Here is a 26,271-nt window from a genome sequence, read left to right on the forward strand (position 1 = left end):
TGATATTCTATTCCCAGAACTTAGCCCAGTACTTGGTACATGGTAAATACTGTCTGACTGTCTGACTGTCTCTCTATCTCTATCTCGCCTCCATTTACAGGCATACATATCCATTATGACTTCTTTTACCCCATGTTCAATGTGAAAATCAACATTGCTAATAAGCTATAGCTTACATCAACCTCCTATCCATCTTTCTAATGCCCTGTGGCTCACCTACATTTTGATTCAATTATGTAAAGCCCACTTGAAGGATGGATATTTATTTTAAATTTCTCAAAAATAAGAGACCCTAGCTAATATGTGCAGGAAATACACAATATTTCTAATTTTCCATGGAGGAAAAAAGGAGTCAAGAGAAATGTTAAGAGTTAATAGTTTTAATATTTTATGGCTAATGGGTTTTGACCTTTAGATATGACACATCATTATTCCTGAAGAAAAAGGAGCCAAAGCTGTGATATTTATCAATTCACCATATCTATCTAATTGTGATTCTAATTCTAAGAAATGAAACATTATATTATGGTGTCAAAATTCAAGGAAATAAAAAGGCAGCTTTAGGAGCATTTGGATAACTTATCTAAAAGTAGCTACAGTGGAAACTGCTAAGATTTTGTATTTTTTTAAGTCAGTAAGGTTTTTTTTTTTTTGCACTTTACTATCTTTCCTAGTTTCACATAAGTACATAAGTGAGAAAAAAGGACTATCCATTACAGAGCTTCTCAAAAACTCATGTTTTGTTCATCTGCCAGACTTTTTCAGCAAATGTGTCTATGATGAATTTCTCTCTCTCCCATCCCTCTCCCCACCCCAGGCTTTCTCTCCCCAAGAAAATACAGTTGTAGGATTGGCCTTAAATAATATATTTTTTCATGTTCTGAGAGATCTGGAAGGCCAGATGAAATGTACTCATTGCTATTTAAACTGTGTGGGAAGACGAAAATTCATAAGAGAATGACATTTTATTAAGAGCAAAATATTAAATTTGCTTCCATTATTTTTCTGCTTATTCTTTTTAATTATTGGTTCATTTTCCAGATTTCCTTCACAGCCTTTTGAGGTGCTTGTGTATGTATATGTATCTTGGCATGTATGTGGAATAGGAATTTGAAAGTATTTCTATGAAAATAACACTCCCCCCACCCCACAGCTGCTGAATGTTTCACATAATTCTTTATAAGACCATTACATCTGTCTCATTCAAGGTCAGAGTGCATCTCTGAGTTTTGATTCTTCTGGATTAGTTTTACTCTTTCTGGCTATATATATATATATATATATATATATATATATATATATATATATATATATATATATATAAATGCATTGGCAGTTAGCCCCTGAATTTGGGCCATGTAACCAAATGATCCAGATAAAACAGAATGAGTACATTCATTCTTGAATTATCATCACTTGACATTACCTAAGTTCAACATGATGTTGTCATCCAGGGAAAGCTAGGTGGCACTATAGTGGATAAAGCATTGGCCCTGGATTCAGGAGTGCCTGAGTTCAAATCTGGCTTCAGACACTTGACACTTACTTGCTATGTGACCCTGGCATGCAAGTCACCTAACTCTCATTTCCCCACAAAAAAAGAAAGAAACAAAAAGAAAAAAGAAAGATGATGTTGTCAGACTTTCTCTTCACTGTTTGGTTTGTGTGAGTAGCTTGGATGTCCACATTTTAATAGGTGCAGCCTTACCGATAGATTACCTGTGATGCAATTTTAAGGGCATTGAAAAGGGAAGGACATAGTCATGTCTACTTCCTAAGGTAAAATTCCTTTCAAACAAATTACATGATGTTTTGTTCTACCTCTGATGACAAGACAGGAATCACCTCAATTTGAGCGTCTTCCAAGTTGTTAATGATGATCATACAATGTTCTGAGAGCAGGTTTTGATGGAGACATAAGTAAGAAAGTTTCATTCAGCTGCTGGAATGGTGTTGGAGGGGGAATGGGATTGGAATGGATATACTACAGAGAGGTAAAAATGGTACTAAGAAGAAAAGCTTAAAGATGCCAAGACAGAATTCCAAGTCTTTGCAAATTTTCATAGGGCTGACTCTGAAAGAGTTTGAGGACTATTTTGGAAAGAGTTTGTGGGGTTTTATGTTATTTTTTGACAAGAGTAAGAAATACTGTGTACTATAATATTATCGTACTATAAAAGCTACATATCAAGAGTAAGAAATTCTGTGTACTAGGATAATATTGTGCTATAAAAGCTACATATATAAGGAATTGGGGAGAAATATGAAGACTTATAGGAAGTGATGTAAAGCAGAACCAGGAAAACCATATCCACAATGACTACAGAAAAGCAAATGAAAAGAATAATACTGATCATAACTTAATACTGTATAATAAAAATAACCAAACTTAGCTCAGAACAGATAAAAGAATGCATCTCTTTCTTTCCTTCCTTCTTTCTTTTTCTCTTCCTTCATTTCTTCCTTCCTTCCTCCTCTTCTTCCGTCTCTCTCTCTCTCTCTCTCTCTCTCTCTCTCTCTCTCTCTCTCTCTCTCTCTCTCTCTCCATACTTTTTCTTCCTTTTTATAAAGGTTGATTCTCTGGGTGGAGTAGGGAGAGAATCATAAGATTGTAAAGTTAGAGTTACAAGGTACCTTCACGGGCATTCAAAATAACCCTCTTATTCTACAGATATCTGCACTATGGGGACCATGCAGTGTAAAGATAACTCCTGTTTGATAACCCTTCTAATACTTGAGGGCATCTCTCATGTTCTCCAAGTCTTCTCTTCTCCATGTTCAACAATACCCACTTATTTCAAGTGAAAAAGACTTCTATACTTCTTCATTCTTGCCTCCCAGATAGCGTAGATACTTATTGGTTGTTTGAATAATTGTATTTAGAGATTGGGAAAGGTTACATGACTTGTCTGTGGTCACATGCTTAGTAAATTTTAAGACACTGAACTTGGGTCTTCCTGATTTTAACCCCAGTTCATCATCTTCTGCCTCACTGAAAGGCATCTAATGGAAAATGAAGGTGAAGTAAAAACAAAAGACATCATAAAAATGATTTTTAAAAAACTTTTACAATGTAAAAGGATAAAAAGAATGGATTTGACATAGAATTAAAATTGCTAGACTAACAGTTATGATTTATTTCCTTATTATTAACAACTGTTATGATGGTGATCAAAGGGTTGAATATTAGTTTAATTTAATATTCTATTATGCTAAACCACTGAATGAAATGGGGGTTGAATGCATAAGAGGGAAGGAAGCAGTTTTCTACCAAATATGAATCCTTCCCATAAGGAAGGGAGGGGAAGCATTTATAGTTTAAAATAAATTCCTGAAAATCACTTTGCATTTGCTATAGTTAGTTCATCAACAGGAAAAAAGAAAATTCAAACACATGCATTGAAAAGGAAATATCTATGCTAAATGTCTTTGGTATCCTGCCAGATTTACCCACAGAAGGTCTCAACTATAAACAAACAGCTACTTACACATGTATGACCCTGGAAAGATGAAGACTGAGTGGGCACAAAATGGTGTCTGTTTTAGCTTGAGTTTCTACTTCATTGTGAGCTGTCAGATTTTCACCTCCTTCCAAGAAATAAATGCAAACTGGGACTATGCTTCTACTGCTATAGGAAATATTTAGTATAACCATCTCAAAACCAGAATGATCCCTTTTTCCTTATTAGGAATGGGTTTCAAAGGAAAATAAATGACTTTTTGTTGTTCCTTGTGCATCAGAAGTAGGTATTTGTAGATTGTGACACGAGCATACTCCCAATAAGGTCACCACCTACCCTTGGCTCTAATTTTAAGTCAGTTCACAACATGTGTGGGCTATTTTCAAAGCAAAATAGGTGGAGCAGTAAATAGTGTAGACCTGGAGTCTGGAAGACCTGAATTCAAGTACCCAGACAGTAGCTGTGTGAACCTGGGTAAGTCAATTAATTCTATTTTCCTCAGTTTCCTCGTATGCAAAATAGGAATGATAATAACAGCTCTCTCTCAAGGTTGTTGTGAGGATAAAATTAAATAATATTTATAAGACACCTTATGTACCTTACAGAGTTATTAAACCCTATTATTATTAAGTCCCATTTTATGTAAATATAGAAAGTTTCTTGCATGGAGACTATCTCTCTACATTGCAAAATCAGTATTACTGTGTCACACAATTTAATATTTGAAAGAATTCAATGGCTGGTTTTCTAGACCTAAGAATTTCTGAAACACTTCTCTCAACATATTGCCATTCAGTCTTTATTTGAAGATGCCCAATAATAAAGACCTCCACTACTTCCCTAGGCTATCTGTTCAAGTTTTGGATAGTTCTTGTTATGAGGAAGTTTTTCCTTTCAAGGAGACTAAATCTCTCCTTAATTTCCATCTCTTGCTCCTTCCCCTGCCCTCTGGAGGCCAAAGAGAAAAAGGCCAAGTCCCATTTCATTTGCAACCCTTCTAATGCTTAATTGCAGTTTTCTTGTTCCTCAAGTCTTCTCTTCAGGATAACACATTCACAATTGCTTTAAGCAAAAGGAATAAGTCTATACCCCTTCATTGTTAGTTCCCAACTACATTGAATTGGGTTTATAATAGGCACTTAAATACCTATTGATTGCTTGAATGACTATATCCAGAACAAACCAAGTACATAATCTAGCACTAAATTACTCTTCTTGGGACACAAATAGACATCTAGTAATTATAAATAGTCAATACTTGATATATTTGCTTTTAGTACAAATTAAGCCAGGTGGTGCAGTGGATAGCACTCTGAGCTGGGAATCAGAAAAACCCATTTTTATGAGTTCACATCCAACCTCAGATATTTACTATGTGACCCTGGCCAAGTCACTCAACCCTGTTTGCCTAAGTTCCTTATCTTTAAAATGAGTTAGTCATGAATAGTCAGACACAACTAAAAAACTACAGAACTCTGCACATTAAATCAGACAAAAAAAGAATCAGAGTTTACTTTTTTTGATAGGTAACTTGAATTGGCTATTCAACCTAAATAAAAGCTTTAATTTGATAGATTTCTCAGAAAATATCATCAAATAACTTTCATTTTGAAATTATACCTACTTGTTTATTTAGTACCAGGATGTCATTATTGATTGTATATTGGAATTTGTCTATTCTCTTAATTTGCCTTGAATTGCCTTGGAAATAATCCTTCTTTAAGCTCTTATCCTATGGTGACATTTAGAATAGAGTCATAGTATTGACAATTCTATTGAGGAAAAAGAGTATCACTGGATATTAGAATTAGAACTAGAAGAGACTACAGAGGTCAATTCATCCTACCTTCTGACTTTGCAGATGAGACTCTGAACTCCAGATGCTTGAAGTGATTTGCCCAAGGTACCATAAATAAGCTCACTGAGCTCTCTTCCAAATCTTATATTGTGTAACTCCATAATTCTGATTCTGCAACATATCCACACTTCTTGTTGCTCAGTCTTCTAGTTGTGTCTGACTATTCATGACTCCATTTGGGGTTTTCTTGGCAAAGACCCTGAAGTGGTTTGACATTTCCTTCTCCAGTTCATTTTACAGATGAGGAAACTGGGACAAACAGGGTTAAGTGGCTTGTCTAGGGTCACACAACTAGTAAGTGTCTGAGGCCAAATTTGAACTCAGGTGTTCCTGACTCCAGGCCCCACACTCTATCCATTGAATCACCTAGCTACCATATATAGACATATAGGAATAGTTTCTATATTCCAGAAATTTACCATATTGTTGACCTGTTTTCATATTCATGTAAAAGAGGACTTAGTGCTAGAAAATTAGGTGGTGAAATAGACCGGGACTTCTGCAAGGAATGGAAAATCAAGGGATAACTGAGGGAACATTTTAGCATACTGTAGGATTAAGGAGATATTTTGTACATGCCATACATGTTATGGTTATTGCTATTGATTAATTTTTTGTGTCCAACTCTTCATGACACCCTTTGGGGTTGTCTAGGCAAAGATCCTGGAGTGGTTTCTCATTTCTTTCTCCAGCTCATTTTACAGATAAGGAAACTGAGACAAACAGGGTTAAGTGAATTTCCCAAGGTTACACAGCTAGTACATTTATTTCTGAGACCAGATTTGAATTCAGGAAGAAGTCTTCCTGATTCCAGGCCCAGAAATCTATTCACTGCCCCACCTAATTGCCCTTCTATGTTGGAAATTGACTTACAATGAAAATTGAGAGTAAATGATGTCCTCATTAGCAGTATATATCAGTTTTTAAATACTTTTGACACACAAATCATAAATAGCAAAACTAGGATTTGAAGGCAGGTTCTCTAACTCTAGGTACGGCATTCTTCCATGGCAGAGGAATTAAGACTAAGTAGATTTGAAATAAATCCTTAATAATTCAAAAAAAAATTTTTTTACAAAATTCATATTTATAATGGTCTCAGTTTTGTAGTGGACTAGAAAAAGTAAAACATACCATACTATAAAGAATATCCTTCAGAGAGGACTTTGAATTCAATAACTCAGTGAAATAAGCTCTTAGGAAGTAAAGTACTTAATTATCCTTGGGAAAATACAGGTAGCCCAGTATGGTGAAAACAAAAAGGCACTGAATTAGGTATCAGAGGGCCTAGGTTTAAACCTTACCTGTGCCACCTGTGGGTTAGTCAGGTGACCTCTCCAGGCCTTAGTTTCTCATCTGTACATTGAAGAAGTTAAACTAGTTTAGCTCTGAGATTTCTTCCATTTCTAATTCTAGGGTTCTATGATTCTCATGACAGGGGGTTCCTGGAGCCAAGTCATAAGTCCAGAAAGCCAATTGTTAAAATTTTACTGTGAACCGTTACATATCAGAAATTGGAAAACTACAAATAAGGGCATAATTCATTGTTTTGTTTATTACCCATCCTTAAGAAAGGGATAGAAAAATAATAATACAGATTGAATTAAAAATTTGTGGTATGTTGTGTAAAGGGTCAGTTGTCAAACAACAGCATACCACTCCCTAATAATTGGCACCTACCATGATCTAGGCTAAAGTAAAAAAAAAAAAAAAGGTTAAGTTGGGATTTATACATGTGGTGCCAATTTGGTATGTTTGGTCACGTGATTCTCTCTGGCATAAGTTTGTATGAAACTGTGACTGCTTTAAAAGTTGCTTGAATAACAGACTGGAACTTTAATTTTGCTGTTGTTGTTGTTGTTGTTTAATTTGGTATCAGAACTTTAGTCACAACATTGAATTCAGTGGCCTAGACCTTCTAATTCATTTTGCATTCCTAGCAGATATATTCTAAGTGTAAGAAGAATAATTAAATTAGCAAGCATATACAAATTGGCCTTGTAGTAATTTTGTCAATGACTTAGAATATGAGATCTAGAATGTTCTTAGATTTCATTTAATTCAACCCTCTCGTATTAGAAATGAGAAACCAAGTACCCTTAGACTTTTGATTCTAGATCAAAGGCTTTTTTAACTTTCTCCATGTCTTGTGTTCAAACTTTGTTATCTAAATTTCTCCATCTCCAAGATGAAGAATTCATCTCCTAGAATTCTTATGAATTCTTCCTCTATCTATCTTACTGGAATGTTTAAGACTCAGTGGCATATTGCATATGAAAGCATTTTGCTCTCTTGAGAAGAAAGGTGTCATCTAGAGTTCAAGGTATGATTATAGGCAGTTCTCAACTTACAAATGAGTGTGTTCCAAAAGTTCATTCACAAGTCTGTTGTTTGGAACATGGAATGCATTTTCCCACAGAAATAATGTTATACATTGCAGTTCGGATCCCTGACTAGTTCACAATAGCTTATTTAGCCCATGATGTAGCTGAAATACAATACATTTGCAATGAAAAATAATAGAAAACTATATAGTTGAAATACTAGGAATGAAAACAGAAAACCCACAAAATTATGTAAAGAGTAGTTTATCTTTAAACCTGCTTGGAATGCTCATGCATGATGGAAAGCAGGGTTAATTGAAGAAGGGAGGGGAGTTGGATGGAGCCTTATGAACCACCTAAGTGAGCTTCTGGGAATTTTCAAGATCTTTGGAGACTAATGCCACTTGATTATGATATCTCATTTCATTTTGAGACATATCTTTGTTTTATCCTAATACAAATTTGTTATTTGCACAGCCCTTCCAATTATTGGGGTTGTTTAGGATTCATAAATAGAATAAAGAGAGAGGGGGAAAGAAATGAAGGAGAAAAGGGTAAATAATAGACTGAGAAAGATTTTTTTGTGGTAACTATCCAAAAGTTGACTTTGAAAGGAAAGTATAATTATTCCTTCCACATTAAAACTTTCCCATCAGAGTTTTAATATATCACTGGTTGGTATGAGAAATTACTGTAGTATATTATATATATATATATATATATATATATATATATATTTTAAAACTCCTTCTTATAGTATTTTTCTTTCTTTTTGTTTGTGGGGCAATGGGGGTTAAGTGACTTGCCCAGGGTCACACAACTAATAAGTGTCAAGTGTCTGAGGCCAGATTTGAACTCAGGTACTCCTGAATGCAGGGCCGGTGCTTTATCCACTGCACCACCTAGCTGCCCCCCATATAGTATTTTTACTTAACATTGGCCTACAGATAGACTATGCCTAAATACTTAACCCAAATTTTATAATAATGTACTGTAAACAGCCCATAAAAGAAAAAGAAATATTTCAGATTTCTTCTCTGATACAAAGGTAGGACCAGAATATTTTATACAGATTTTCCAGATTATGGGTGTGTGCTCCCTGAACACCTGTGATGTGGAAGGGATAACTGTAAGGGAGCTTAAAAGGATATATACATATATAGAGATTTTTATGGAGATCCAATTACTTAAGCACTGAAAAGTAAAAGACAAAGGAAGCATGGAGAACACATCGTTTGAATGATCTTGCTGAGGGAGAAGAAAAAGATAGGAAAGAACTATGGGTCAGATATTTTCTCAGGATAGCTTCTTTTTTTTTTTTTTTTTGCAGGGCAATGGGGCTTAAGTGACTTGCCCAAGGTCACACAGCTAGTAAGTGTCAAGTGTCTGAGGCCGGATTTGAACTCAGGAACTCCTGAATCCAGGGCCAGTGCTTTATCCACTGCGCCACCTAGCCGCCCCTCAGGATAGCTTCTAATGCTATCAGGATAGAATGGCTTCTGTCTAGAGTTTGAGGAATTGACGGAAGGGAAGAGAGCACAAATGAGAAACTCACTTTATAGTATGCAAAAGCAGAGAAACAATAGAAAAATGTGTTTCTATATATAAGATATTCGCAAATCAGAAGTTCATCTCTATGTTCACATTTTATTATATTTCATACCAAGTCATCCACACAGACACAGAAAGTGTTTCCCGTTTCTTGGCAAATATTCAGCGAGCCCTTGATTAGTGAGAATAAGGATTCTCCTAAAATGGTCTTACACTATTCAAAGTCATAATTATGTAAACTATGGTCATTGGTTCCAACCTAATGGAAATATGTAGTCCAAATTGAAGTAATGCAACTACCTCAGGGCATTTAATATTCATACTAATCAAGACACAGCTTTATTTCTTAATATCTTCTACTTCATCACTACTCTGTTATTCCTCAGCTTCTGGGAATCTAGCTTCTCCTTCCACCCCTCTGTGGACATGAGTTTCTCTACTGTTGTGATGATCCTTGTCATCCACTTCAAAGTCCTTTTCTCAGTCTTCAGCATTCTTGATTTCTTTGCAGATGAGTCCACCATTGATAGTCCTGTCCTAAATCCACAATCCTCTTTTTGTTCTGCCTCCTTCATTGATTTTTCTACCTGATCCCCTTAATATTTTTGGAGGGGTCACATGATCACACAGCATATCAGAATTCAAAAGGACCCTAGAATACACTGAACTAAAGGTTGTGTAGAATATAGGAAGGTTCTAGACATAATTTGGGGGTAATTTAATAATTTTATTAATAATGCCAGAATTTTAATAAAAGGATGGTCATTTGGCCATCTCAAAGACCATCATGGAAGTGGGCTCATGGCTTATATGCCCATAAGAAGAAGAATTTCCCCCCTGAGGAGTGCAATCAACTCTGATTCACTAACAATTAATGAGAGAATGAATACTACAATGATGTACTGGACCTGAACTTTCATTGTATCATTTAGTTCTAAGTTACCCCGAAACCTTGGGCAACCTATTCAAAGAATTTATCTCTTACCCAAGTCTGATCAAAAAATGGATTTTCACCTTAGATTAGAAGTCTGATCTGTTTGGGTAGAGTAGCAATATCCAGAATGGAGTAGCAATATCAGAATAATGAGAATGTTATTCTTATCTTCTGTTGCCCCTTTCTTTGAGAGGTTGGACACGGAAATAGGACAGAGGAAAAAAATGCTGGCTTCTCCCTAATTTAAAAAATTGGCTATTAGTATGAGAGAGAAACAATAATGTCTCTCAGTTACTTATACAAGAATACACTGTATAATTTACTCAGTTAGTGATCATCTTAGCTTGTAGTGAAAGATCTCTAGTAGGGTCAAAGGGAAGAATTTAGTCTGATTTCTTCGAAGAATTCTAATTGTTCATAAATTTTTCTTTCTATAACATTGTATGGATAGACATTTATATTTTCTCTCACTATACTCTATCCCTTGGCAATCTTTCTCATTTGTGTGCCTTAAACTATCATTTCTATAGTGGTAACTCCCACTCTATTTCTCTGACTCTAAATTTTATCTTATTTTTTTTCTGATGTACATAGCCACAATCTAAAAAATCTGGATAAATTTTGGCCCTCCCTTCTTACCAGGGAAGGCTGCATTATAATGGTATTAAAAGATAAAATATGTTGATATTATCCAATACCACATATATTTTTATGCATTTCTGAGTTTTAAAACTTTCTCTGTTGTTTTCTGGCATTTGCATGTCAAATGTGGCACTTGCAAAACTCCCCCAAAATTCCCATTTACTTTCTTATGCCAACTTCTGATATATTGAAACTCTGATGGGGAAAGTTATGATGTGGAAGGGATAACTGTATAGTGCTTTAAGAATAGCAAAGTACCTCACAAATATGATCTCATTTAACCATCCTGAAACCCTGGTAGGTAGATGCTAACTAAGGCAGATAGACACCAGTTGAGTTCCCCAGAATTGTGTAATTAACAAGTATCTGTGTTGGATTTTGTAGTTGTTTTCCTGACTACAGGCATAGTGATCTAGCCACGGCACCACCTAGCTGCCTCATATATACTTGCATGTCATTTTTTTTCCTTGAGAATTCAATAAATAAACTATATTTTTATTGTAGCTTCACCACAGACAAAATTTTTATCCACAATCACCTGAGGATAAAAGTTTCCCATACAACTAAGAATGTCGTTTTTGAAATATGTTGTCATGCCCCAAATTCACAACCTACAAATTACAAATTTGCTCCCAAATGTAAAGAATTAAGGGAAAGCAATCAAAACTCCATGTGAAGTGGGTATCATCTCCATCATTTTCTTTTGTATTAGAATTATCCCAAAGATGCTTTTGATGAGACTAGAGAAAATGAACTTATATTCCAAATTTCTATTCAATTTCAAAAAAATAAAAATAAAAAAATGATCATCTCATCCACCCATGTAATAGTTTGCCTACAACTAAACATAAAATAAAAATGGTAGGATATTGACATATCCCCAGATTATTTCTACCTGAATTTCATTAAATATGAGGTAAGATGAATGGGAAAAATATAATATAATTAGAGCAAAAATAATATTAATTTTTATATTTATATATTGCTATAACATTTACAAAGCAGTTCTCTCAATGACTTTTGAGGCTGGTAATATTCATTTTGTAGCATTTAGCCTCACAGTAAAGAAGGCATGCCTGTGTGATGTCTAAGATTAAACCATTTTTAAAAGAGATCCTAATAATTTTTTTCTGTTTAGAATTTTGTTTCCCATATTACATCCAAAACCAAATTTTGACATCAATTTTTTAAAACTTTGTATTCCAACTTCTCTTTTTCCCTCCAGTCCAACCCCACCCACAAGAACTCAAACAATTCAATATAAATTGTACATGAGTAGTCATGGAAAACATCTCCATATTAGCCAGGTTGTGAGAGAAAACAGACAAAAACAAAACTTCAGATTAAGGAACTATCCCCCCCCCCCAAAATTATACTTCAATCTATTTTCAGATACCATCAGGTCATTCTCTATAAATGGACGGCAATTTTCATAAGTCCTTCAGAGTTATATTGGATCATTGCATTGCTGAAAATAACCATGTCCTTCCCAGCAGATCATCTTACACTATTGTTGTTATTTTGTATACAGTACATTTCACTCTGCTTCAGATAATGTAGGTCTTTCTAGGTTTTTCTTTTTTTTCTGTTTAGAATTTTGTATTCCATATTACATGTAAAAACAAATTTTGACATCAATTTTTTAAAACTGTGTTTCAATTTCTCTTTTCTCCTTCCCTTCCCACCCACCAACCCCAAGAACTCAAGTAATTCAGTATAAGTAATTCAATATAAGTTATACATGATGTAATGATTGGAATGATGCGACCTGCTGGAGAGCTAATGTAGGAAAAGTCTGCCATGAGGAGAAGACAGCTTAGGGCAAGCCATGTGGTCAAGGTCCTTGGTGTCAGGAAGTGACGTTTACTTGTGGGTACTGTCTATCAAGGCTACCAGCCAATCAACTTGAGGAGCCTCCCATTTCTGGGAGGAGGACATGAAGTAGGAAGTGGACACTCGCAGAGGGTTTTTTCCCTCTTCTTGTTCATGAGCTCTCCATGGTGGATCAGATGATGGGGTCTCTTAGAAATAGTAAGATTTTCACCTTTCTCTCTGATCCTAATGCTCTTTAATAAATATTTCAACACTTAAATAATCTTGCTGAAGCTTATAATTTATTGATGACCACTCATTAGATTTTAGATAGTGTAGCTAGAATTTTAGTCCCTTATAATGACTAGTCATGGAAAACATCTCCCCATTAGCTAGGTTGTGAGAGAAAACACATAAAAACAAAACTTCAGATTAAGGAACTGTCAAAAAAAAATTATGCTTCAATCTGTTTTCAGATACCATCAGTTCATTCTCTATAAATGGACTGCAATTTTCATAAGTCCTTCAGAGTTATATTGGATCATTGCATTGCTGAAAATAACCATGTGCTTGCAAGCAGAACATCTTACACTATTGTTGTTATTTTGCATACACTACATTTCACTATGCTTTAGATCATGTAGGGTTTTCCATGTTTTTCTGATAGCATCCTGTTCATCATAACTTTTATATAGTACATTAAACTTGACAAAGAATTTTCTTTATAATACCCCAGCAAAGTTGGTACCATATATTTTACCATTATAATCAATCATCATAACTGTTTCCTCCATCCTATTCCTTTCCCATGATATTTACTCTATTTTCTATCTTTTCTTACCTGATTCCTCCTTAAAAGTGTTTTGCTTCTGACTCTCCACTCCCCCATTTGACCCTCCTTCTTTCATCCTTCCCTCCTTAGCCTCTTCCCCTCCTACTTTCCTGTAGGGTTAGGTAGATTTCTCCTCAAAATTGGGTGTGTATGTTATTGCCTCCTTGAGCCAACTCTGATGAGATTAGGATCTTTGAGCTAATTCTGTGTTCTAAATGTTCTTCCTTCCCCCACTCCTCAACCCTACCTATGAAATCAAGCAATTCAATATGTCATACATGTGCTGTTATGCATAATATCTTCGCCTTCCTCGAAAGTGTTCTTCTTTTTACTGCTCCCTCCCCCAATCTGCCCTTCCTTCCCCTCTTTACCCCCACTGCCTTCTCCTTCCCCTCCCACTTTCCCTCAAGGAAAAATATATTACTATCCCCACTTGAGTATATATGTTATTCCCTCTTTGAGCCAATTCTGATGATAGTAAGGTTCACTCACTCCCCAACTCCTTCCCCCTTTTCTCATCCCCTCCATAAGCTTTTCCTTATTTCTTTTATGTGAGCTATTTTTTCCCAGCCTACCTCTACCTTTCCCTTTCATTCAGTGCAATCCTCTTACCCCTTTAATTTATTTTAAAGATGTCATCATGGGTTATATATATATATATATATATATATATATATATATATATATATATCCCAGTGGACAAAGTACCAGCCTTGGACCCAGGAGGGCCCAAGCCCAAATCCGACACCAGACACAAGCCACCCCAACCTGCCTGCCCCATAAAAAAAGATAAACAAAAGATAAATGCTTTACAGATATCATCCCTTCATATTCAGTTCAGACCTGTGTCCTCTAAGTGTATTCCTTTCAGCTACCCTAATACTGAGAAATTTTCATGAGTCAGAAGTATTATCTTCCCATGTAGGAATGGAAACAGCTTAATTTTTTTGTTTGTTTGTTTGGTTGGTTTGTGGGGCAATGAGGGTTAAGTGACTTGCCCAGGGTCACACAGCTAGTAAGTGTCAAGTATCTGGGGCTGGATTTGAACTCAGGTCGTCCTGAATCCAGGACAGATGCTTTATCTACTGCACCACCAAGGTGCCCCAGCTCAATCTTTTAATATCCCTCATGATTTCTTTTTCCTGTTTACCTTTTTGTGCTTCTCTAGGGTTATGTATCTGAAAGTCAAATTTTCTATTCAGTTCATGTTTTTTCATCACAAATGCCTGAAAGTCCTCTTTTTCATTGAAATCACATTTTTTTCCTCTGACAGATTATAGTCAGTTTTGCTGGGCAGATGATTCGTGGCTATAGTCACAGTTCTTTTGCCCTCTGGAATATCATATTCCATTCCCTCCAGTCCTTTAATGTAGATGCTACTAGATTTCATTTTAGCCTTACTGTTGTGGTAAAAACCGGAAGTTTTAGCTGAATCATTTGAGAGTTGAGCACATGCTACTGTTGCAGCTTTTGAAGGATTGCCCTTTTGGGGAGGAGACTGTGATGAATGGCCCTGCACCTGCTGCTGCCCAGAGAGCTGGCCAAGCACGCTGTGTCAGAGGGTACCAACTTCCAGGATGGCAGTTTAAAAACTGAGAAGGAATGGAAGTGGCTCTCTCTGGTGTTTCGGCTTAGCCGTGGAAGTGCCACACTTTTGGTGGTCGGTGCTGGTTCTAGGCCTGGCAGGCAGTTTGGGATTTGGTGAGTTTTATAAAGGAATATAGACTAAGCTTAGGTCTAAGATTATTCATTTGTGTTTCTACTTTCCCATTTCCCTAATTGGTATCACCTTTTGTTGCTTAATTAATTCCCAAACAATAAAAACTAATCCCTCACTGATTAAAGCTCAGAGGCTGATTTTTCTTAGTGGCCTGGGAGATATTATAAGGGAAAAGTTAAAGGGGGAGTTTAATGCTCGTATATCCGATTTTAAATCTCACACTGTAGATCCACAATATTTGAATTCCTTTTTTCTAGCTGCTTGCAATATTTTCTCCTTGACCTGGGAGCTGTGGAATTTGGCTATAATATGCATGGAGATTTTCCTTTTGGGATCTCTTTCTGGAAGTGATCAGTGGATTCTTTCAATTTCTAATTTACATTCTGCTTCTAAAATATCAGGGCAATTTTCTGTGAATATTTCTTTGAAGATGCTCTCAAAACTCTTATTTTGGTCATGGTTTTCAGGTAATCCAATGATATTCAAATTATCTCTCCTGGATCTATTTTCCAGGTCAGCTGTTTTTCCAAGGAGATATTTCATATTTCCCACTATTTTTTTTTATTCATTTGTATTTGCTTTACTGCATCTTGACCTCTCATAATGTCACTAGCTTCCATTTGTTCAATCCTAAATCATAAGGAGTTATTTTCTTCAGAGAGCTTTTTTATCTCCTTTTCCCTTTGGCTTTTCAAGGTGTTGACTTTTTTCTCATGACTCTCCTGCATTGCTCTCATTTCTCTTTTCATTCTTTCCTCCACCTCTCTAAATCTTCCTTCTATCTCTCCTACTTTCTCTTCAAAGTCCTTTTTGAGCGATTCAATGGCCTGCGACCAATTCACAATGTTCTTGGAAGCTTTGGATGTAGGGGACCTGAGGTTGTTATCTTCTTCTGCAGGTGTACCTCGATCTTCCTTGTTGCTAAAGAAACTTTCTATAATTCTCAACTTTCTCTGCTTGCTCATCTTTCCATCTTTTTTTTTTTTGAGTGGCAATGAGGGTTAAGTCACTTGCCCAGGGTCACACAGCTAATAAATGTCAAGTATCTGAGCCTGGATTTTAACTCAGGTCCTTTTGAATCCAGGGCTGGTGCTTTATCCACTGTACTACCTAGCTGCCCTTCTTCTTGCCATCTTTTACTTGACTTTTACCTCCCTCTTACAATGGGGCCCTACTTCTAAGCTACACTGTCCCAAGCTTTAGACGGTCCCAGGTGTTTTGGTTTGAGGGAGGGCAGGTTTTTCTGTCACCTGGCTTGTTCTCTGATCTGAAGATAACCTCATGCCAATTTCCTAATTAACCAGCCATCAAAGCTTTGTGTGTTGTGGTTCATAGCTCCAACAAGTCTTCACTCCTCCCCTACCTGGGTCTCCCACCACCCAGGATTTCTTCCTGGTTCCCCACTGGAGTGGGATAGCCAAATTCCTCCTTAGGTCCTGCAGACACCTCTGTATTTTCCTCCCTGGCCAGCCATTCAGCCCTTTCCCCTGACATAACCTTTGTTCCAGAAGATGCTGTTGCTGTAGCTGATTTGGAGGCTCAGGGGTAAGTTTCTCTGGCATAACCTGCCTGGTGACTGTGTCAGCATGAATACAGTGTTGGACTCTTATCACAGCCCAGAATGGCACCCTCAAAGCTGTCTTTGGCTGGAAAATAAGCTCAGCCTGTATTTTTGTGGGTTTTGCTACTCCATGGGGTTGTTTTATGACTGTTGGGGGGTGGGGTAATTGTGTCAGGAGCTCTGTGCATTTACTGTCTTAACTCTGCCATCTTGGCTTGACCCCCTATATTTGCATGTCTTAATGGCATCATGAAATTAACAGACAAAATATATGATTGCATATTTTCCCCAAATTGATCTATCTCCTCTGACTTCAGTACTTTTGTCAGTGGTACAACAATTCATGTATTAATCCTTGGTGTTATCAACTTCTCCCTCCTCATCTCCCTCCCACCTCATAGCCAATCAGTTGTCATCTCTAATTATGAAAGATGCTGTCCAGTTCCTGCTTTTGATTATGGCTTTCAGGTAGTCCAGTGATTCTGACATCTCTCCTGGATCTATTTTCCAGGTCAGTTGTTTTTATGATGAGGTGTTTTACATTTTCTTGTTCTTGTTTTCTTCATTCTTTTGATTTTGATTGATTCTTGATGTCTCATAGAATCACTAGCTTCCACTTTCCCCATTCTAACTTTTAAGGAGTTGTTTTCATTGACAAGCTTTTGTACCTCCTTTTCCATTTGGCCAATTCTACTTATAAGCATTTGTTTTCTTTTTTCAAGCTCTTTCTAAGCTTTATCATAATTCTTTTGACTCATTCTCATTTCTTTTCCCAATTTTACTTCTACCTCTCTTATTTGATTTTTAAGTTCCTTTTTGTGCTCTTTCATGAATTTTTTTCTGGGCTTGAGGACACTTTCTGTTCTGATTTGGGGCTTTACTCATATTTGGGTTTTTTGTTTGTTTTTTGGTGGGGCAATGAGAGTTAATTGACTTGCCCACGGTCACACAGCTAGTAAGCGTCAACTGTCTGAGATCAGATTTGAACTCCGGGTTTGAGTTCAGGACCTCTTGAATCCAGGGCAGGTGCTTTATCCACTGTGCCACCTAGCTGCCCCCCTCATATTTGTTTTGACATTGTTGTCCTTTTCTGAGTTTGAATCTTGATCTTCCCTGTCACCATAATAACTTTCTTTGGTCAGATTCTTTTTGTTGTTGTTTTTTGTTCATCTTTTATAGCCTTTTTCTTTACTTTTAAATTTGAGCTCTGCTCCTGGGTTGGAAGGGGCCCTCTCTCAGGCTTCTTGTGCTAGGGACTGCAGGCCCTTGCTGTTTACCTGGTGCTGCACTGATGTTGCCCTGAGGTCCACAAGGGACCCTTGTGTTTGGTGTTGCATTGAGGGGGTGAGGTGGGGCTGCTGGAAAAGCTAGGAAAAGCAGATATAGCATAATGGATTACAAGTATTACAAAGGATCACAAGGGGATGTAGTTTTCTTCACGTGGACTAATGCTTATTTTCCCTCAAGAATATTACACTGATCCTGGTTTACCAGTGAAGCATATCCATGAAAGTGTTTTCCTCACAGAAATGTATTTTGTTTTTTGAGAACTGTGTTCCTCCTAAAATAACTTCAAAGTATACATGAATATGAGTCATATAAAAATGTTATTCACAAGAGAAAGAAAGGGACAATTTTGATAGATATTAATATACATCCATTCAAGATGGTTTAAAAGTCAAGATCATATAAAATGAAATTTTTTAAAGTCAGATTATAAGGGCAAAGAATACTGGATCTGGATAGAAAGACTTTTGTTCAAATGCTGATTCTCCTACTTACTACTTATATGGCCTTGGAAAAGTCACTTATTTTCTCTGTCCCTCAATTTCCTTATTGGTAAAATGAGGCAATTTTGCTAGAAGACTTCCAAAATCTTTTCCCACATATTCATACCTGTTCTCTTTCTTTATGAATATAAAATATCCCTGCATGTAAAATATCACTCTATAGAATATATTATGATATTATATGTATATCCAATTATCTATATGTCTATTATCTATCTATCAACTATCAATCTATCTATCTATCATGTTGTTGTTAATTTGTTTCAGTCATATCTGACTCTTTATGTCCCCGTTTTGGGGTTTTCTTGGCAAAGGCACAGGAGTGTTTTGAAATTTCTTACTTCAGCTCATTTTATGGATGAAAAAACTGAGGCAAATAAGGTTAAGTGGCTTGCCCAAGGTCATACAGCTAGAAAGTATGTGAGGCTGGATTTGAGCTTAGGTCTTTCTGATTCTAGGCCAAGTGTTCTATACACTGCACCATCTTGCTGCCCTTCCATCCATCCATCCATCCATCCATCTATCTATTTATACTTAATTAAAAGAAAAACAAAAATAAACACCTCAGTTAAATCCCAACCTGCAAGCCTTTGATGAACAACTTATTTCTAGAATACTCTTACTGTCCCCCTCCTCTCAACAACCCAGATGTCCATTTGGCAAGTGTGAGTAGGTAAATAATTCCATTTGGCATCTCCATTCAAAACCTATAGCCCAAGGTCTAATATTTGACAGTATTTACTATTTTTTTTCTCCACTAAAGAGATTAAGTCCAAGGATAATTTCAAGACTGAGTCCAAGGATACTCAGTCATTGACAAAGTCTGAGTTAGAACTCAAAGCCATTTGAAAATCTAAAACATCTTTTCAAATAAGTACAAATAATTAACCAGGAAAGAAACTTAAATGCATGAATAAATGAGCTCTCACAATAGGGGGTAACTTAAAATAAACAATTCCATTGTTTATTAGTTGCCTATTTCTAATCACCAGGTCAGTTGTTCAATTCATGCTGTCTGCCAAAAAGTTAATAATATTTATAACAAAAGCAATAGGAATGCAAGAGATGGGTTCTGCATTTACTTTCAATTTATATTAAGAAAGTTTTTTTAATCAAAGAATTTATGAACAGTTTTGAGAATTTCTAATTAAAAAGAAAGAGAAAATGTATGTTAAGGAAAGCTGTGCAAAATTCAAACACACCTAAGGATACCACATTTTTTGAGAAGAAAAATCTAGCTTTGATATTTTTGTTACAAAATTAACTGACTTTGCATATGAAATTTGGAGAAATGAAAACTGAAATTTCGCCCACCCCATGCCATTAAAGATGAGGTTCCATTACCATGGAGATCATCTCAGGATAATGCATATTTCTTGTGTGTGGTTCATCCTTTTTTCCCCCAAAAGGAAAAAAAAATGTGTAACAAGTTTGGAATTACTTTATTTTTGAATATATTGCTCTGCAACAATGCAATGAAGCTGTTAATGTTTTTAAAGGATCTAATTTTCTTTCTTGTTATAATATTATCTGAGATTATTGTAATAATTCTTCACACCTGAAATGTGAAAAAGAGCACCTGTGCTATGAATGGGGGACAAGGCAAGATCAGTGTTTCTTTTGTGGCTTGATAATAAAACAAAAGAATTGAGAACAGTAGCCAATTTCAAGTACGAAACCAATGTGGTAAGATGCACAATGACTTCACTGTGTAGCTAGTTAACTACAATTATTTTTGGCAAAACAGAAGGGCAAAAACATTTGAAGCAATAGATCGCATAGATAAAAATAACAGATGAGAAGCTTTCTTGAATGAACAATTATATTAAATGGAAAGAAAATAATGAGAAGCAAGAGTTCTATGTTCTGAGCATCTGAATTTTATACCAGCATTTGTAATAGTCCTTACCTAATGATGATGCACTTCCAGAGGTATCAGTCTTTTATCTTAAAGAAAAATCAGTGATTTGTCATTATAATCATGGTAAGGCACTTGAAATTTGAGAGCTCAAGAGAATATATGATATAGGAAAACTAACATAGACGGGTCTTGGAGAAATTAGTAGGATTAAGAAGAAAGAATTGTTTAGGATAAAAGTCATCCAGAATATTAAGCTACTGTGTTCACATTTTTCCCCCATGGTGGATTAATGCCTAAGATTCCCATGCTTTATTCAGAGCACTAGTGAAAAGGCTTTATTATAATTGATGCAGTTCTTATTCCCTCAAGCTTTCTCTCCTAAACAGAGAGATGTGCCAACAAGCTTTGTATCTTTACTACTCAAATATTTATTATGAAAAACATTTCATCAAGAGACAGAAAAACAGAAGATAAAGAACTGCTAAATTTAGATTTCACATATGAAGATGTAATTTCCCCCAAGGAGGGAGGCTTGGTATGTCTATATCTTTAGGTGCCCCAATATAATTATCTTGTTTAGCCTTTGCCTTTTTATACAGATGTAGCTAATATCATATGGACTACCATAGTTACTTTTGTGTGTGTGTGGGGGGGTGGCAATGAGGGTTAAGTGACTTGCCGAGGGCCATACAGTTAGTAAGTGTCAAATGTCTGAGGCTGGATTTGAACTCAAGTCCTCCTGAATCCAGGGTTGGTGCTTTGTCCACTCTGCCACCTAGTTGCCCCCTACATTTCTTAACCCATGACAGATTATGTCATTTTTTATTCTATCATATGTAAAGATACATATTGACTTGAAAATTCTCTTGAAAAGTTGTGATGTATGTGACATATATGAGAGCAAGTCCTACTTTTCATCAAGTCAGTTCAACGAAGGGGTTTCTCACAGTCCTGAGTAGCATACTTGAGAGACACTTGGGGTTCCCAACTTTCATGAATACTTTTTCTTCAGATAACAAACATTCTTGAGGACACATCTTTCTTTTTTTCTTTTTCTTTTTTTTTTTTTACAACTTTCTTTTTACACTATGGTTCTGCTTAGCCACAGCTATAACAAAGTATTACTCACTGTTTTAGAACTCAAGCTTCTGAACTATTGATGCATAATCCTATTTGCCATGGTGTTATATGTTTGGGTTTGTATGATTAGCAGATATGAAACTTTATATCATCTGAGATACAATGCCTATGCTTCAGAAGACTATTTTTAAGTGGACAATGGTTTGGCTGAATAATAACAATGATCATATATGTGTATAATACATTAATGTTTATGGAATTATTATAAGATCAATATATAGCACGATACTTCCCCCACCCTCTTAATTATGTATATTATACTAGTTTGTTCCCTAAACAGGAAAGAAGCTGTCCATAATACCTAAAAGCCTAAGGGGCTAAAACTTGAACCTCATGCCAATAACACCTCAATAAGGCTTCCTCATGGATCCAGAGCATAACAATTCCAACCCATGAGGAATGAGGACCTTAAAATTTGCTGTACATAATTCTTTCTTTTTTGGTGAGGCAATTGGGGTTAAGTGACTTGCCCAGGGTCACACAGCTAGTAAGTGTTAAGTGTCTGAGGCTGGATTTGAACTCAGGTACTCCTGACTCCAGGGCCAGTGCTCTATCCACTGTACCACCTAGCTGCCCCTGTACATAATTTTTACCATATAATGTCAGAGACTCTCTGAGATCTATCCACCAGACTTTGGGGCATTTGTGAACTCCAGGCTAAGAACATCAACTCTACTAACTAGTCAAATCTGAAAGCCAATAATTCTGGTGATTCACATGAGAATGAATAATAGCATCAAAAGTAACCTAAAAAGTTTGATCAGGAATTATTAATGCCCAGGAAAGATCTTGGGAGTATAGGTATTATTTTAATTACTAATTCTGCTTCAAACTAGTGACTTATGAAGTAGAAGCATATGACATCTAATGTATAGAAAGTGGAAATTATTAACAACAACAATAACTAACATTCATTTAGCATTTCAATGTTAGTAAAGAACTTTACAAACATTATCATTGTATCTTCCCAACAACCCTACTATTATTCCTTTTTTACAGATGAGGAAAATGAAGTAGTAAGAGGGTAAGTGATTCACCCAGAGTCACACAGTGACCAAGTAGGTGTCAGAAGCAGAATTTGAACTCTGGACTTCCTGACTCGAGGCCCAACCCTCTACACTGCTTAGCTGCCTAAAGACAAGAAATTGTATAAAAAACGAACCCAAGTCTGCCATAAAGGCATGAAATATTACTGATGAAGACTCAATCATCAGGATGTCGAGGGTTTTTTTCCTTTCTCTTACCCCTTAAAAACAAGCTGATAAATGTTTGATTCAAAAAGTTGATGAGATGAAAAGGTTTTGATCTTTCTCTAACCAATAAAGAAGAACTTGCTGTTCAGAAGAAATAATGGGCATTTGGGAAGGAAGCTCTGTCTCAAATGCATGAAAGAAGAAGAAAATGTGGTTATAGTGTTACAAGTGCCCTATCTTTGGTGAAGGCAGATTTCAAATGGTCTAAAGAATGGATAGGCAGGACTCAATAAATGAAAATTATTCAGAGAAAGGTGTTCACAAGGCATAGGAAGCTCTTAATGATAGATAAAAGGACAAAACCCACAAATGACTGTAGAGAAAGGGAAGGAAGTCCTATTTAGAGAGGCCGAAGTAAATGTACAGGGAATTCATTGCCAAATTTAGATTTTTTAAAAAGACATGCATTAAGGATGTACACCAGGGCACATAACGCAAAATGAATATAAAAGAATGTCACTGTCATTCAAGAATAGTGCCAAGATTGCTAAAGCTCAGATTGAGCTGATGCATGTGATGAATGCTAAGGGCAGTGGAAAGGGGTTTTTTTGCTATGGGGAGGAGGGAAAAGGAACTATGAAAGAAAGGATAGAAGAAGCTTAAGTTATGTAAGAGGATGAAAACAGGTTAAAGCAAAACTACTAGATGCACTTTGCTTATATTTCTACTTCTAAGGTGAATGATCAGAATAATGGGAAGAAGAGAATCAAAATGGTGAATAATAGGCAGATTAAAGTTAAGAGCAAAGATTCTGAGAATTCTTAGGTGCCCTAAATGAGTTGGGAGTTATCAGTTAGGGATGAACTACATCTAAATATACTGAATGAATAGGTGGGTATGAGTGCTGACCTGTTTTCAGAGACCTTTGAAAAATCATTAAAAGTAGGAGCAAATGTTCTGTTTAAAAAAGAAACAAAGGGAAGAAGGGAGAATCACAAAATGAACCAGTGAGCTTTCCTTCAAATCCCGGTGTAACACCAGAATATATTAAAAGAATTATTTATGTTTACTAAAGAAAGGAGGTGGCAGTCACTAAAAATCTGAATGGCTTCATCAAGATCAAATACTGCCAAACTAAAATCTTCCCTTTTTGAGAGCGTTACTAAACAGTAGTTCATGATATTGTTATAGACTGTGATTAACTATATTTCAGTAAAATATAAAAGTGTTTCCTTATGCTTATAAACAAATTGGACAGTTTTAAGTTAGATAGTAATGGTTGGTTTGAAACTGATCAAATCACTAGACCCAAATCATTAATGGATCAATATCATTTTGAAGGAGGGATTTGGCATAGGTTCTATGATGTTAATACTTATACCAATGACTTGATGACAGGCATTGTGGATGTGTTTATCAATTTTTCCAAATAATTTAGCTAAGATGGATACCTAACATGTTGGATAACAAAATAAGGGTCCCAAAAGAACTCAACAGGATTAAATGATGAGTTGATATTAATAAAATGAAATTTAGAGGGATAAATTTGAAGGATAATATTTGATTTCTAGAAAGTAAATATATAATAAGAGAATTTGGGAGTCATCACTAGACCAAAGTTCATGTGAAATTAATCTAGGTATTTTAATGACCTTCATAGTAGAATGAGTCAGTAGTGTAACACTGTGGTTTAAAATTTTAATGCTATCTGGGTCACAAAGTGCATAAAGCAATGGCCCTAGATTCAGGAGGACCTGAGTTCAAATCTGGCCTCAGACACTTGAAACTTACTAGCTGTCTGACCCTGGGCAAGTCACTTAACCCCAATTGCTTCACCAAAAAAATAAATTAAAAAATAAATAAATCTAATGCTAACTTAGGCTACACTAAGAGAGAAATGTGTCCCAAACCAGGAGATTAATGACCTGCTGCCAAGATGAGATCCCACATGGAATATTGTGTCCAGTTTTAGGTATATTTTCAGAAGGACTCTGATGGGTTAATATGAACCCATAGAAGAATCAAGAAGGAACTATTACCATTAGAAGATGAATTACCTTGAAATTTCTACCTTGGAGAAAGTAAATTTTAAAGGAAATATGTTAATTATCTTCAAGGATTTAAAAGATTGTCATATGGAAGTCTGATTTGAATTATTCTTGTTGTTTGTTCTGTGTTCTTGAAGAGGACTGTGACATAAGGTGATGTTGTGACTTGCAGTGAATTGGTTTAAATGAGGGAGGACTGTGCAAGGTCACCCACCTCACTCATCCAGAGCCATCCATTTCCAACCTCTCTGTGACTACTTACCTTATCTTCCATTGTTTCACAATACATTCTCCTTGGAGGTTCTATCTAACAAATTTGAAATCTTCCTCTTATTCTTATGCATGCTAATGTATCACTTGGTGGGTGCAACCTCAGTGAAGGTCTTCAAGGAAAAGAAAATGATAGAAGTTCACTTTTGTGGAGGGAGGAGTGTGTGTGGGGGGAGGAGACTTTGTAGAGAGGATTCTCATTCCTTTAATGATTTAGTGGATAAAGGACCATAAATCATGAAGTCCTTTTCTGAGACATATGGGCTATGTGATTATGGACAATTCACTTAACCGCAGAATTCCAACCTTCCCCCTAGGAAATCCTTTAAATGTAAATTTCAGAAAAGGTGTTTATTTGCATTGATAAAGGAAATTTCTCACCAAGAGCTACCTACAGAGATGAAATCATAGATCTGATACACACACACACACACACACACACACTTGAGAGGCAACAATATATGTATAATAAGGCAAAAACATTCACATATAAATAATATAAGCAGGGCAGCTAGGTGGCACAGTGGATAAAGCACTGTCCCTGGATTCAGGAGAACCTGAGTTCAAATCTGGCCTCAGACACTTGACACTTATTAGCTGTGTGACCCTGGGCAAGTCACTTAACCCTCATTGCCCCCCCAAAAAAACCCAAACAAACCAAATAATATAAAGCATAATTGAGAGGCAACATACTAGAAATTATATATAACATATTTTATTTAAAAATCTACTTATGCACATGTATATATATATTTAGTATGTTGCTTCTCAATTATCCAATATTAGTCATATTTTATCATTTATATCCAGGTTTTAAGAAACAAGCAAAACAAGATAACTGTTAGGAATTAGAAAGGAAGGTGCTGAATTTACTGACAGACAGGTATTATTTCCTGGGTTCTCATACCAGTACAACTCTATAGCCATAAGCAATGCTATTATATTATGTATCCATTCAGCCAATACTGTTGAAAAAGATCTCTTGGCTCACATTTTTCTATTCAATCAAATCAAGCTATCTAATAAGTGAAGCAGGCAAAGTAGATACCCATAACATAACACCCATGAATTTATCCCTGAGTTCCAGGATCCCTGAACTCTGATATACGTAGCAGCATAGATGTCTTGAGAACATTGACAAATTCTTAGGTTGTCAGGTACAACTCAAGACTAACTATAGGTTTTGTTTGTTTGTTGTTTGTTGTTTTGTTTTGTTTTAGTGAGGCAGTTGGGGTTAAGTGACTTGCCCAGGGTCACACAGCTAGTAAGTGTCA

At 36.0% G+C, this 26,271-nt stretch overlaps 1 pseudogene; it reads right to left on the bottom strand.

Moving 5' to 3' along the window:
- The window catches only part of LOC122738570, a 37,764-nt pseudogene extending 12,763 nt beyond the window's left edge, over window positions 1-25,001 (bottom strand).
- Between the last annotated feature and the right edge of the window lie 1,270 nt (window positions 25,002-26,271).

This window comes from Dromiciops gliroides, chromosome 2 (genome assembly GCF_019393635.1).
Source record: "Dromiciops gliroides isolate mDroGli1 chromosome 2, mDroGli1.pri, whole genome shotgun sequence".
In the NCBI taxonomy this organism is placed as follows: Eukaryota; Metazoa; Chordata; class Mammalia; order Microbiotheria; family Microbiotheriidae; genus Dromiciops; species Dromiciops gliroides.